The following is a 14,512-nucleotide window of genomic DNA, read 5'->3' as shown; positions in this document are numbered from 1 at the left end:
CCATACTGGATCCTCTGTCAACACAGGTGCCTGTTATGGACTGAAATGTGGCCTTCCAAATTCCTGTGTTGAAGTGACCTCAGCATGTGGCTGTATTTGGAATCAGGGTCTTTAAAGAAGTGATTAAGGTAAAACGAGTTCATATGGTGGACCCTAATCGAATATGACTGGTGTGCTCCTAAGAAGAGGAGGTTAGGACACAGACATGCAGAGGGAAGGCCATATGAAAACCGAGGGAGAGAGAGGCCTACAAGCCAAGGAGAGAGGCCTCAGAAGACACCAACCCCTGCCCATATCTTGAGCTCAGATTGCCAGCCTGCAGAGGTGTGAGAAAGTTAATTTCTGTTGTGTAAGCCACCCAATCTGTGGAATTCTGTTATGGCAGCCCTTATTGACTAATACAGTCCCTGAGTAACAGGGTAAAGGAACACCCCTCCCTCCACCTCCCACTGCTGGCCCATATTGTACCATGTGGGGGCAAAAAACTTTGATTAGCAAAAAATGGGTCAAAGCACTGAATTTTGGGGCTTGCTTGTTACGCAGTATAAACTAGTTAATTGTTTAATATGCAAGGCTAGAGTTCAAGAGGGAAAGTAGGGCTGGAGATAGAGCTTTGGGAATTATACACATATGGGTGATATTTGAAGATACAGATGAGAGATGGTTGCCATGGGACTGCAAGAAGGGTGGTGAGGTTGGAAAATCTGTGTGATGTCATTAGGGCTCCATTCTGAGCAATGGTTAAAACATATTGATACAAATAATTTCCCTGGAGTAGAGTAGATGAATCTTAATCTTTTTCAGTGTTTCTGGTGGACAATCTGGAAAAATTATCCAAATACTTTTAACTATATATCTTCATTGGCCAAGCAAGCCTACCTTTTGGGATTGTTTTTTCCTAAATGGAGATGGCTACAAATATTTAGCTGCTAGTGCATTTGTACAGTTCTGCTTATACCAAGGAAAAATTAGAAGCAATCTCTGTGTCAAAAAAATGAAGGATTTTTTTTATAGTGTATCTGCCAAATATAACACTGTGGTCATTAAAAACAATGTTTAGGGGATTTTAAAAATTTGAAGTGAAGTTCACATGCCATAAAAATAACCATTTTAGGCTGGGTGCAGTGGCTCCCAGCACTTTGGGAGGCCAAGGCAGGCAGATCACAAAGTCAGGAGATCAAGACCATCCTGGCTAACACGGTGAAACTCCGTCTCTACTAAAAATACAGAAAAATTAACTGGGTGTGGTGGCAGGCACCTGTAGTCCCAGCTACTCAGGAGGCTGAGGCAGGAGAATGGCGTGAACCTGGGAGGCGGAGCTTGCAGTGAGCTGAGATCGCACCACTGCACTCCAGCCTGGGCAACAGAGCGAGACTCCGTTCCAAAAAAAAAAAAAAAAAATTTAAAGTGAACAACCTAGTGGCAGTTAGCACATTTATACTTTGCACAAGTAATACATTAATCTAGTTTCAAAATGTTTTTATCATCCCAAAAGGAAACACACAAACATTAAGCCATTACTTCTCATTTCCCCATCCCTCCAGCACCTGACTCCACAGAAATCCTTATCTTGATTTCTGTCTCTACAGATTTGCTTATTCTGGATATGTCAAATCAATGGAACCATATGATATTTGAGCTTTTGTGCCTCGCTTCAGAGTGTTTTATAGGTTTATTCATGTTGTAGAGCATGTATTAGTTTATCATTTCTTATTACAGCTAAATAATATTCCATTGTATGTATATACCACAATTCGTTTATCCATTCATCCATTGATGAACATGTGGGTTGTTTCCACCTTTTGGCTATTGTGAATAGTGCTGCAAACATGGATGTATGTATATTTGAGTATCTGTTTTTAATTCATGTGAGTGTATACGTAGGAGCGGAATTGCTAGGTCATACATTAACTTTTTGAGGAACCAAAAAGAAACTGTTTTTTTTGTAGCAGCTGAACCATTTTACATTCCCAACACCAGTGTACGAGGGCTCCAATCTCTCCACATCCTTGCCAACACTTATTTTCTGTGTTTAATTTAATTTTATTTTTGAGATAGGGTCTGGCTCTGTCACCCAGGCTGGAGTGCAGTGGTGTGATCATAGTTCATTGCAAACTCAAACTCCTGAGCTCAAGCAATCCTCCAGCCTCAGCCTCCCAAGTAGCAGGGACTACAGATGTGCACCACCACGCCTGGCTAATTTTTCAAATTTTTTGTAGAGACAGGGTCTTGTTATATTGCTCAGGCTGGTCTCAAACTTCTAGCCTCAAGTGATCCTCCCAGCTTGGCTTCCCAAAATGTTGAGATTACAGGCATGAGTCATCATGTCCAGCCTATTTTCTGTCTTTTAAAAGAAAGATTATAGCCATTCTACTAGGTGTGAAGTGGTATCATCTTGTGGTTTTGATTTGCATTTCCCCAATGACTAATGCTACTGAGCATCTTTTTATGTGCTTCTTGGCCATTTGTATATCTTCTTGTGAATCTGTCCTGTCTCCATTTTTTAGTTTGATTGTTTTACCTTTTGTTGTTGAGTTGTAGGAGTTCTTTACATATTCTGGATACTAGATATATGATTTGCAAATATTTTCTCCCATTTTTATATGCTGTCTTTTTACTTTCTTTTGCAGGTAGATATCTATTCAGTTGTCTCAGTAGGGGAATTTTTAATAACGTGAAAGTCATTCACAATATATTTAGAGGAAAAAAACATGATGCATAAGAACCCAGTATAAAAATGGTCCCATTTTTCCTAAAATATACATATATGTTTATGTAAACTAAATATCACGTTTTTCCACATGTAATGCTTGTTCTCATGCTGAATTGTACAGATGACCAAGTAGCTCTTGAATTTTCTGAGAAAGAGCTTGCTAATTTAGGTATCATTGAACAATACAATAAAGTGAGTTTACACTTCACATCCTTAAGCAAGCACTGATCCATCAGTCAGGTCTGGTTTTGAACATCCTTTTTTTTTTCTCTACCTTGATGCCAATAGGATTTTTTTTTGCCATTCGTCTTTAATACAATACTCAACATCCCTGGCCTCTGCACACTTTCTCCTGGCTTTCCCTCTAGCCCCAAATGCATTGGTATCCCCTTTAATTATGTAGAATAATCCTCTGTTTCAGCTTCTAGCTCCAAATTTGCATTACCCGTCCCATTATAGTGTTTCACAAAGGGATCTCCTGTTACCAGCATCCTTTCTCCCACCCCTTAATAGGGGTAGCAGTGGGTAACAATAGTAATGACAACTTTTTTTATGTGACATACAGTAAAAAGTGCTGGAAAAATCCATAGTCACAATTACTTTCTCTAGGCAGCAGGATCACAGGTGATATTAATTTTCCTTCTTTTGCTTATTTGTGTTTTATTCAATAAACATACATTAACTTTGAAATAAGGAAATGTTATTTAAAAACAAAGCCCCAATGGAAAAACAGTAACCAGAAGTAATGTCTTTCCTCTGTTTCTTAAAACTCTACTAAATAATAAAGAGTAAATAAATTTTTAAAAAAGGGATAAACTCACAAAGACCAAAAAAATTGGAGATGAAGCAAGAATAAACAGATTTCAGGTTATTTTAGGGAAATGGCAGGAAGACGGAAAAGTAGCAGCTGATTAGCAAAGAAGGCCACACCACAGTGCCTGTGGGAGTAGGAGGGCTGATTCATTCCATGGAGCCTTCAAAGCTCTGAGTGAAAAACAATACTCATTCTAGAGTTCTCTACCTACCCCAAATTATCAATCAATAATGGGGTGGTATAATAAAGATCTTTTTAGACACACAACCACTCCCCAAAAAAAGACCTTTCCCAGGAAGATAATCAAGGATATGCTCCATAAGAACAAGGTGGTAATCCAAAAAAGGGGAAACATGGGATCAAGAAAAAAAGAACACAAGAGAGCAGTAAAGGGAATTCCCAGATGAGGTGAGGGAGGTAGAGATGGGAATAGAAGGACAGAGGGCTTCAGGAGGTCAATCCAGAGTCCTCCTAAATAGGAGAGAAGATGGGACTGACATGTTTGAGCACATGAGAATGGGATGAAATCATATGTGACAGTAATGCTGGGACATTTGGGAATTACTAATGGGAGGTTCCTAGAAAACTAAGCAAATGGGTTACATAAGAATCAAACTGCATCATAGCAAACTGTGCAGCTCAAAAGGAATCAGAATTTGCATATTCATTCAACAGTTCTTCACTGAGCTCTGTGTGCTTTACCAAGCCTGCAGCAGTGAAGAAAACAAACCAAGTGCTTGCTTTTATGGATCTGATATTCTAGTGTGTAGGGAAGGGGGACTGACGAAACGTTTTTTTTTTTACATGTTGCTATTTCTGAAACTGGAATGCAACATATAATTGATGGTATGTCGTGCTTAATTGGCAACATTTTGTCTTCTCAGTAGTATATAAAATAATAGTACAGGTTACCACAGGCTAGGAGAGGTAGTTGGCGGGCAGGGGGTGGTGGGGGGCTGGAAGGGGAGGTTTGTTAATGGGTACCAAAAACAACAGAAAGAATGAATAAGATCTAGTATTTGATAGCACAAGAGGGTCATTATAGTCAGTAACAGTTTGATTGTACGCTTAAACATAACTAAAAGAATGGCTGGGCGTGGTGGCTCATGTCTGTAATCCCAGCACTTTGGGAGGTAGAGGCTGGTGGATCACCTGAGGTCGGGAGTTTGAGCCTGACCAACATGTAGAAACCCCATTTCTACTAAAAATACAAAATTAGCCAGGTGTGGTGGCACATGCCTGTAATCCCAGCTACTCAGGAGGCTGAGGCAGGAGAATTGCTTAAACCTGGGAGGCGGAGGTTGCTGTGAGCCAAGATCACGCCATTGCACTCTAGCATGGGCAACAAGAGCAAAACTCTATCTCACCAAAAAACAACAACAACAACAACAACAACAAAAAACTAAAAGAGCATAATTAGATTGTTTGTAATACAAAGAATAAATGCTTGAGGCGGGGGATGGATACCCCATTTCCCGTGATGTGCTTACTTCACATTGCATGCCTGAATCAAAACATCTCACGTACCCCATAAATGTAAACACCTATTATGTACCCACAAAAATTAAAAATAAAAAAAATTAACACAAAATAATATATCTTACAATTGATGACAATCTTAATTTTGATGAAATATGGTTATAGGTTATAACAGTCACAATAATATAAAAAATAACTATTGGCTGGGCACAGTGGCTCATGCCTCCCAGCACTTTGAGAGGCCAAGGTGGGTGAATCGCTTCAGCTCAGGAGTTCAAGATCAGCCTGGGCAACATGGTGAAACCCCATCTCTACAAAAAAATACAAAAATTAGCCAGGTGTGGTGGCGTATGCCTATAGTGCCAGCTACTCAGGAGGCTGAGATGGGAAGATGGCTTCAGACTGGGGGGTTGAGACTGCAGTGAGCCGAAATCAGGCCACTACACTCCAGCCTGGGCAACAGAGCAAGACCCTGTCTCAAACAAACAAACAAGTATTGATTGAACCAAAAGTTCTGATACATGATGCTGGTGGGGGATGGGGAGAATGAGAGCAAAGGCAGTATAAATGAGCAAAGTTCTCCTCTGCCCTTGGGGGACGTCAGCAGATAATGCTTAAAACGGAAATAATGTATGCTTGCTATTGAAATCATTGACATAGGTAATAGGGAATTAGAAAAGTCGAGATTAATTGCCTCCCTGACTAGGGGTGGAGAAGGGTTGAGCAGGAGACTGCTGTTTACCAGCAAAAGCCTCTTCGTACCTTTTTGCTTTTTAACCATGTAATATATTTATTTGATTAAAATGAGAACTAATTTTAAAAAGACTATATGTCTTAGATTGTATTCCCTAAAAGCAGAGGCCAAGGCAGGAATTCAGGTGCATGAAATGTACCGAGTGTGCCGGGCACAGTGGCTCATGCCTGTAATCCCAGCACTTTGGGAGTCTGAGGCAGGTGGATCACTTGAGGTCAGGAGTTTGAGACCAGCCTGGCCAACATGGTGAAACCCCATCTCTACTAAAAATACAAAAATTAGCCTGGTGTGGTGGCATGCACATGTAATCCCAGCTACTGGGGAGGCTGAGACAGAAGAATCACTTGAACCCGGGAGGCGGAGGTTGCAGTGAGCTGAGATTGCGCCATTGCACACCAGCCTGGGTGACAGAGCGAGAGTCCATTAAAAAAAAAAAAAAAAAAAAAAGGAATATACTGAGGGAAGGCTCTTCAGGAAAATTGTAAGGGGGCAAGAAAAGCAGATAAGGAAGGAGAAGAGCTAAGCACTGTGTGGCCTCAGGTAAACTCTAGCCTTGGCGGATCTCTGGGGAGCCTGGGCTCAGAAATTGCTCTGCAGAGCTGTCCCACCTTGCGGCAAAAATGTGTCAGTTAGTGCATGCCTGACTCCTGGGTGGGATGTAATTTCCCATGCATTTCAGGGTGAGGGTGCTTTGTCATTCAAGGGCAATCCTCCAGGATGGTCACAGGTATAAGTCATTAGATACCACTCACAGCAGCTGGGAGATGAGGCCACCGGCTGCATCAGTAGCATCCACCCCACCATGCCATAAATCTCCAGGACAAATGTACAATCTATATTACTCAGGGTTCTTTTGGTTGCAAGTGACAGAAAGCCACCCTCAACTAACCTAAAGGCAAACAGTCTATGGAGGGGTTTTATTTTATTTGAGACAGGGTCTCACTCTGTCACCCAGGCTGCAGTGCAGTGGTGCAATCATGGCTCACTGCAGCCTCATCCTCCAGGGCTCAAGCAATCCTCCCACCTTAGCCTCCCAAGTAACTGGAACCACAGGGGCATGCCACCATGCCCAGCTCATTTTAAATTTTGAATTGAAGAGGGAAGGATCTACTATATTGCCCAGGCTGATCTCAAACTCCTGGCCTCAAGTAATGGGAGAGTTTTTATGGACTCATGTAATTAAAAATCAGACTCGGCTGCATTCAGGCTCAAATAATGTCACCTGAGGTCCATCTATCTTTTCCTAGCTCAGGTGGGCTCTTTCATCGTGATGATAATGATGACACCCCACAGCCCAAGATTACCCACCTGCTGGTTTAGCAATCCCAGAGGAAAGAGAAGGTTTCTCGCACCTCTGGCCGAAAAGTACCAGGGAGGTTATCGACTGGCCCCTTTAAGGCATGTGCCTATATGTCTATCTAGTAGCCAACTACTCCAGGGCTGGGGATCGGGCCGGGGCGGGGGTGGGTGTAGGGGTGGTGTGGAGGGGTTAAGAAGAGGAACCTGAGTACTCTGATCGTGGTAATGGGCAGGGGCAACTCTATCCAAACCACACATAAAGAGTTTCCCATAAAAGAGGGATTTGATTACCGAAGGAGAAAGGGATGTTAAATGGACAAAACAAACAAACATACAAACAAAACAATAATCATCCAGTACTACTCATTTTTCTAATTCTTCTTATTCTCCTGTGGTCAGAACCTTAATTATCAGAGGAGAGGAGATTTCACAACTTTATTCACTCTATCCACGCAGCTCAGGAGTAATATTCACTCTCCTAACCTTGGCTACCATCTTTAAGAAGTCCAGGGAACTGATGGGAAGTAATATTTGTGACCCTGCTTAGTTGGTCACAATTCTGTTTTATGCCAGGGAGCCCTAGGGAGAGAAGAGGGTTTATGGAAGATCAAAACAGAAGTAACAATTTTTTTGACCCAATGATAAGATGATAAATTCTTTAGCTATGAGGTCTTGAATCAGGATGTGATGACCTTTTCAGTGTTCAAGTTGTGTGTCCTGCCAACCTGGCTATTAACACGAATTGAGGGAAGCCTGGGGGCTGGGAGAATGAAATGTCCTATCATGATACTTTCAGCAATTAAAGTTTAGCTAAACAGGACTCATGCCTTTTTTTCTTTAGCATTAAAACTGTTTTAATGAAATAGAGGATTACATTTCTGAAAAGAACATGTAATTCACTTCTACAATAGATTTTTTTCTTATCCACATGAATATTTCTTAGCTCAGAATCCCTAAGCTGCTTTTAGTAAGTGAACATTATACCTTGCATCAAAATTAGATTCTGATTTAGACTTTAAACATCCACTTCCCTGTAATCTTGCTCCTCTGAACTTGTTTATTGTTATTATTTTGAGACAGAGTCTCACTCTGTGGCCCAGGCTGGAGTGCAGTGGTGCCATCTCAGCTCCTTCAATCTCTGCCTCCTGGGTTCGAGTGATTCTCCTGCCTCAGCTTCCCAAGTATCTGGGATTACATGTGTGCGCCACCACACCCAGCTAATTTTTTTGTATCTTTAGTAGAGATGAGGTTTCACCATGTTGGCCAGGCTGTTCTCAAACACCTGACCCCATGATCTGCCCACCTCAGCCTCCCAAAGTGTTGGGATTACAGGCAGCAGCCATGGCGCCCGGCCCCAAACTTATTTCTATCTCAAGTCTGGACCTTGCAGGACAAATAGGAAAAAGTAAAAATTGAGTTTTAATAAAGTCATTATATAAAAAGTCAATTCCGAAAAGTAAAATGACAGATAAGTGTCAAATGCTGCACAATGGCACTTTCTAGTGTAGGCAGACAGGAAGGCCACGAAGGAGATTTTCACCTCTGGAGGGGTGGTATAGGCTGCAGACTACTCTCAATGGAATCATCTGGGATGCTTGTTAAAAGGCAGATGCCAGAGGACACACCCCAGACCTAATGAAACACAGCCTCTGGGGATGGAGCCAGGTATTTACATGTTTAAAAAGTATCCCAGGCTGGGCACGGTGGCTTGTGCCTGTAATCCTAGCACTTTGGGAGGCTGAGGCAGGTGGATCATTTGAGGTCAGGAGCTTGAGACCAGCCCGGCCAATGTGATGAGAGCCCTGTCTCTACTGAAAATACAAAAATTAGCTGGGCATGGTGGCAGGCACCTGTAATCCCAGCTACTCGTTAGGCTGAGGCAGGAGAATCACTTGAACCCAGGAGGCGGAGGTTGCAGTAAGCCAAGATCAGGCCACTGCACTCCAGCTTGGGTGACAGAGCCAGACTCTGTCTCAAAAATAAATAAATAAATAAATAAATAAATAAATAAATAAATAAATAAATAAATAAAAAGTATCCTAGGCCAGGTGTGGTGGCTCATGCATATAATCTCAGCACTTTGGGAGGCCAAGGTGGGTAGATCACTTGAGCCCAGGAATTGGAGAGCAGCCTGGGCAACATGGCAAAACCCTGTCTCTCCAAAAAAAAAAAAAAAAAAAAAAGAAAAAAAACTAGCTAAGCATGGTGGTGCCTATCTGCAGTAGTAGGTACTCTGGAGGCTAAGGTGGGAGGATCGCCTGAGCTTGGGGAAGTCAAGGTTACAGTGAGCTGAGATCATACCACTGTACTCCAACCTGAGCAACAGAGTGAGACCTTGCCCCCCCCCCCCCCCAAAAAAATGTATCTCAGGTGGTTCTGGTGCACATTAATACATTAATGCTTAGAAATGCCACCCAAAACAGAAAGCCATTGCAGGTAGAGCTGTATCTTTGGTACCTGACTGCACATGGCATCTCACAGGCACTTAAATTTTAAAGCTGCTTTGGAAAGCTAAACCTTTGTAAGGACAGATAAAGAAATTAGCAATACAGTTGCAATGTCATTCTTCCTAATCTGATCATTTTGTAAAAAGAGGGCAAGGAATGCTTAGCATGTGATTTAGTATATTTAAAGAGAATGTACTATTTGATGAGGAAACACTTACCCTGGGTTTCAAAGGATAAAAGAAATGAAAGAATTGAGGGGTACTTAAAAATGCGTTCCTTTGAAAAGTATATTTAAACTATCACTTGAGTATTCAAACTTTCTGCTAGCCAGCATCACAAGACTGTGTATATAACCACCCTAAATCTATTATGGAACAGCTCCGTCTCAGAGCAGTGCCAAATCAAAGAAACATTCACAATCAAAATGCTACCTGCTCCCCAGTGCCACTCCACTGAATCCTTGCAGAGGTAAGCTCCCAGACATCTCATCGGTGGGCAGTCGTCTCTTGTACTGCTGGCTGATCTATAGGGAAGTGTGTTTTATTTGTGTCTCATGAAGGTTTATAATTTCTAACCCAGCCTTAGTACCCTTTTGCAGTCTGGATTCACTTTCGGTAAATTCCAGCTAGCATGAAAAGAGAGCTTTTGGTCAGCTTTTTTATTTCTGATTCTGCCACTGCTGTTCCCTGGGGAACTTGATACAATGTCACTCTTGGTAGCCATGGCTTAAGTTACATATGGCCTGGCCAAGGCACATCCAAGGTAAAAGGCAACACTTTCATATTTACAAGCCACTCATATGCTGTCCGCAGTTCATTTTACTAAGGATGGAATATTCTGATACAAGCGGGAGCTCAGTTGAATGTTACGAGGATGAATAAAAGAGAAATCAAGCCATTTGCCTCTGTTTGCTTAGTAAATAAAGTATAAGAATGCATTGTATTCTGGTGCTATGTCCGTTCACAAGATTAGCTGTATCCACTTCAAAATGATCGACTTCTGTTGTTACTGGATCTGAACCATGAGTTCAGTCTCCATCTCTCCCAATGGCACCAGCTACTCATAACCAACATCTCCCAAAATTGAGCCAGTGGCTGTCAGAGAAACCTGGCAAGTGTTTGCCAGTAGTTCTTTGAGAAATTATCCCCATTTTTAGACAAACAACTCAAGGTGCTTTATCAACTGACGGTATGGCTTTAAAAGCTTTGTTCTAAAACAGAAAAGTAAAGAAACAGCTTCATCCTCACATTCAAACGAAAGAAACAGCATCTGGGTATCAGACTTTCTTAGAAGTCCCGGGAGGGAGACTGCTTGGTGCTGCTTAGATTTGATATTCGCTAGTCATCCCAGGACCTTATGGGCCACAGGTGTCCTATACTTGACCAGACCTGCCTTGCATGGGAAAGGGAAAGAAGTCTAACGGGAGATTCCCCATCACCGTCTCTTTTGCCAACATCCAGAAAGGAACCAAGTGCTCCAGAAAGAGCCCAGGGATGGCAAGACATGTCTGTTCTATCTTTTTCAATTCTAAGTCAATCAACAAGCAAGACATTTACTTATTAATTGGTTAGTTGGTTGGTTTTAGAATTTTAGAAATTATAATACTTGTTTGTATTCTTTTCAAATAATACAGAGGTATATACAGCAAAAAACTAAAGTCCGCAATTTATCACCTCACATTCCATTCTCCTCCTCAAAAATGACCAATTTAATGTTTGTTGTTCTAGACCTTTTTCTTTACAGTAAAACTATCAAGCCTTTTATTTGTACTAGTGCTTTTGAAAAAATGATTTTATTTTATTTTTGAGACAGGGTCTCACTATGTTGCCCAGGCTGGTCTTGAACGCCTGGGGTCAAGCGATTCCTCCTGCCTCAAGCCTCCGATGTAGGACTACAGCTGCCCCCACTGCACCTGGCTTGTACCAGTGCTTTTTTACAAAGCTTGTTGACTTCAGCAAAACACCGGCATTTTCTTTTTTTTTTTAAGTTTTTAAAAATATATATCTTTTTTGAGACACAGTTTCACTCTGTCACCCAAGCTGGAGTGCAGTGGCGTGATCTTGGCTCACTGCAACCTTCGCCTCCCAGGTTCAAGCAATTACTGTGCCTCAGCCTCCCAAGTAACTGTGACTACAGGTGCGTGCCACCATGCCCAGCTAATTTTTGTATTTTTAATAAAGACGGGGTTTTGCCATGTTGGCCAGACTGGTCTCGAACTCCTGACCTCAAGTGATCCACCCGCCTCGGCCTCCCAAAAAAATATTGAATTATCAAATAAAGATAGACTATATTCAAGGTGTATAATGTGATGATTTGGCATATATATACATTGTGTAATTGTTACTACAGTCAAATTAATTAACACATCCATCACCACCCATGCTATTCATTAGATCCCAGAACTTGTTCATTTTATAACTGAAAATTTGTACCCTTTGGCCAACATCTCCCATTTTCCCCACTCCCCAACCCCTGGCAACTTCTGTTCAACGCTCTGCTTCTGTGAGTTCAAGTTTTTTTAGATTCCACTTGTAAATGAGATCATGCAGTGTTTGTCTTTCTGGGCCTGGCTTGAGACTGACCTGACTCAGTGAGTGAGGAGTGTAGTAGTCTTTTCAGGCTTCTAGATGCCAGATCTAGAAGAGTCATTATTCCAGTTGCTATGCCTGTTCCAACAAAATTACCCTATAACTTTATGGCTTGAAACAATAGGACATTAATTTTGCTCACAAATTGCTATTTGGGCAGGGCTCAGCAGGGATAGCTCATTTGTGCTCCACCCACACACGCTGGGGTGTGCCAAGGCTGGAATCATCTGAAGTCTCACTCACTCCCAGCTCTGGTAGGTGCTGCCAGCTGGCAGCTGTGACCTTAGCAGGGACTGTCAGCTGGAACAACCATACATGGCCTCTCTATGTGGACTAGGGGTCCCCACAGCATGGTGGCCGGGCTCCAAAGCTTGGCATCTTGAGAAAGATGGAACCAGGCAGAAGCAATATTACTTTTTATAACCCAGCCTTGCAGAAGCCATACAGGATCTCATCTGCTGCACTCTATTCACTGAAGCTGTCAGAAAGCCCAACCAGGTTCGGAGGAAGGGAAAGCAGACTCCACTCCTTAATAGGGAGTGAAAAGTTCAGGAAAAGAACATGGGACCAGAAATATTAGAAACACGGCTCTGGCCATTTTTTGAAAATATGATTTACCATATTTGTGATATTAAATCAGGGCTATAATAGTGATGTACTTCCTCTCTGTCAAATGGGCTCTAGCACTCTGGAGTCTACTTAAACCTGGGAGGGGACTGTGACCAGGCTAAAAGGGTGAGGACTGAGTTTCATCACCATATCATATTCCTAAGAGGCTGGGGAAAGCAGAGCAGAAGAAATGAAGTAGGGTGAGGGGTGGAGGGAGCTGACAATAGCTTTTCCTTCTGCACTCACAGCTACACTGACCATTTAACATTCTAATAGGAGAAGCCTGGCATTTGTTGCAGGCATTTTGTTTATAATTGAATCCCTCTGTCTGAACACACAGGCAGCACAGTCCAGAGTATGGTACCAATATCGAGATGGATAAGGCTCATCACAGCTCAAGATTAACTATAAATTCCTAATGTGTTCAGGTAAGATGCATCTCTGCCTCCCGGCAGACAAAGAGGCAAACACAATGATCCATGAAAGAAAGAAACAGAGATGCTGCCCAAGTGAAATGAGCCTTGATATGTCACCTTCCTCACCTTGTGTTTTTGTAGCCATACCTCCAGACTTCCAGATCTCTGCCTGAGCTTTACTGATGGCTTCTTTCAGGGATCATTAAAAGTGATTTGTGGGCTGGCAAGGCTTTTGTTTTCCATGCTAAGGATTCAGTTTATAGCACGCAGCTTGGAAGGGGTGTCTGGAGGACGGCATCCCCATCCAGGAAATCTATTCTGGAAAGGCCAAGAGGGCTTCAACAGTCCATGGGTGATTTGTGATGCTTGAGTGGAACGAAGTGGTTCCATGGGGACGGGGTGAAGGTAGATGGGGGCCCAGGAAGTGGCTGTCTCTCTTGCCTCCTGTCAGGCTGCCCTCTCTATAGAAGAGGCCCTGGGGCCAGGTGTGGTGGCTCACACCTGTAATCCCAACACTTTGGGAGGCCGAGGCAGGCAGATCACAAAGTCAGGAGTTCAAGACCAGACTGGCCAACATAGTGAAACCCCACCTCTACTAAAAATACAAAAAACTAGCCAGGCGTGGTGGTGGGCACCTGTAATCCCAGCTACTCGGGAGGCTGAGGCAGGAGAATCCCTTGAACCCTGGAGGTGGAGGTTGCAGTGAGCAGAGATCACGCCACTGCACTCCAGCCTGGGTGACAGTGCGACACTCTGTCTCAAAAAAAAAAAAAAAAAGAAAGAAAGAAAAAGAAAAGAGAAGAGGCCCAGAGACACAGGGCTTTGAGAAGCCTGCCTTCAGGACCCTAAAGAAGCCAATGCGCAGGAAGGAGAGATCTTCCTCAGGGGACCGGGCTACGGGCTACCCGAGGAGCCTCTGGAGCATTTTCTTTCTTCCATTGCTGCAATCAGCTTGCTTCTCTGTGTCCCTCCTGGCCTCCTCTTTCCTCTTGGGAGGTATTTTTGTTTACAAATGAATAGATCACTTGGACTTTGCAGATGCTTGGACTAAGTTACTACACACACGTCAAGCACCAAAGTGCCCTCTGAAGACACCAGTGCTCCCTTTGGGTCAGCTTTGCATGCCGGGATGTACACTTTTAGATTGCCCACCCTCAGAGAGAAGGCTCTCTCCCCAGAATCCTCTAAGGACACAGCCAGAATGCCCAGCTGCCCAATTACTTTCTCTTCCTCTTCTCACTCTATAATTTTAATCAGCAAAAATATTGAAGAAGAGTAATTGGGGTTGCAAATAATGGCAAACGCAGCAATTACTTTTACACCAACCTAATACTTGCACAGCACCTCCTTAATCCATGGAGTGATGCTGGTCCTTGTATTTATCCATGGAGTG

The 14,512-nt window shown here is 42.8% G+C and overlaps 1 long non-coding RNA gene across 1 annotated transcript; it reads left to right on the top strand.

The window, feature by feature from the left end:
• The first annotated feature begins 3,877 nt into the window (after positions 1 to 3,877).
• LOC116809680 (uncharacterized) lies at positions 3,878 to 13,346 on the top strand. Its single transcript, XR_004369931.1, has 3 exons — positions 3,878 to 3,935; positions 9,885 to 9,974; positions 13,044 to 13,346. It is a non-coding gene; the product is annotated as an uncharacterized LOC116809680 (long non-coding RNA).
• Positions 13,347 to 14,512: the final 1,166 nt, after the last annotated feature.

Source organism: Hylobates moloch, unplaced genomic scaffold (genome assembly GCF_009828535.3).
Source record: "Hylobates moloch isolate HMO894 unplaced genomic scaffold, HMol_V3 SCAFFOLD_1, whole genome shotgun sequence".
Taxonomy (NCBI): domain Eukaryota; kingdom Metazoa; phylum Chordata; class Mammalia; order Primates; family Hylobatidae; genus Hylobates; species Hylobates moloch.
This window is presented reverse-complemented; position numbering and strand designations above follow the sequence as displayed.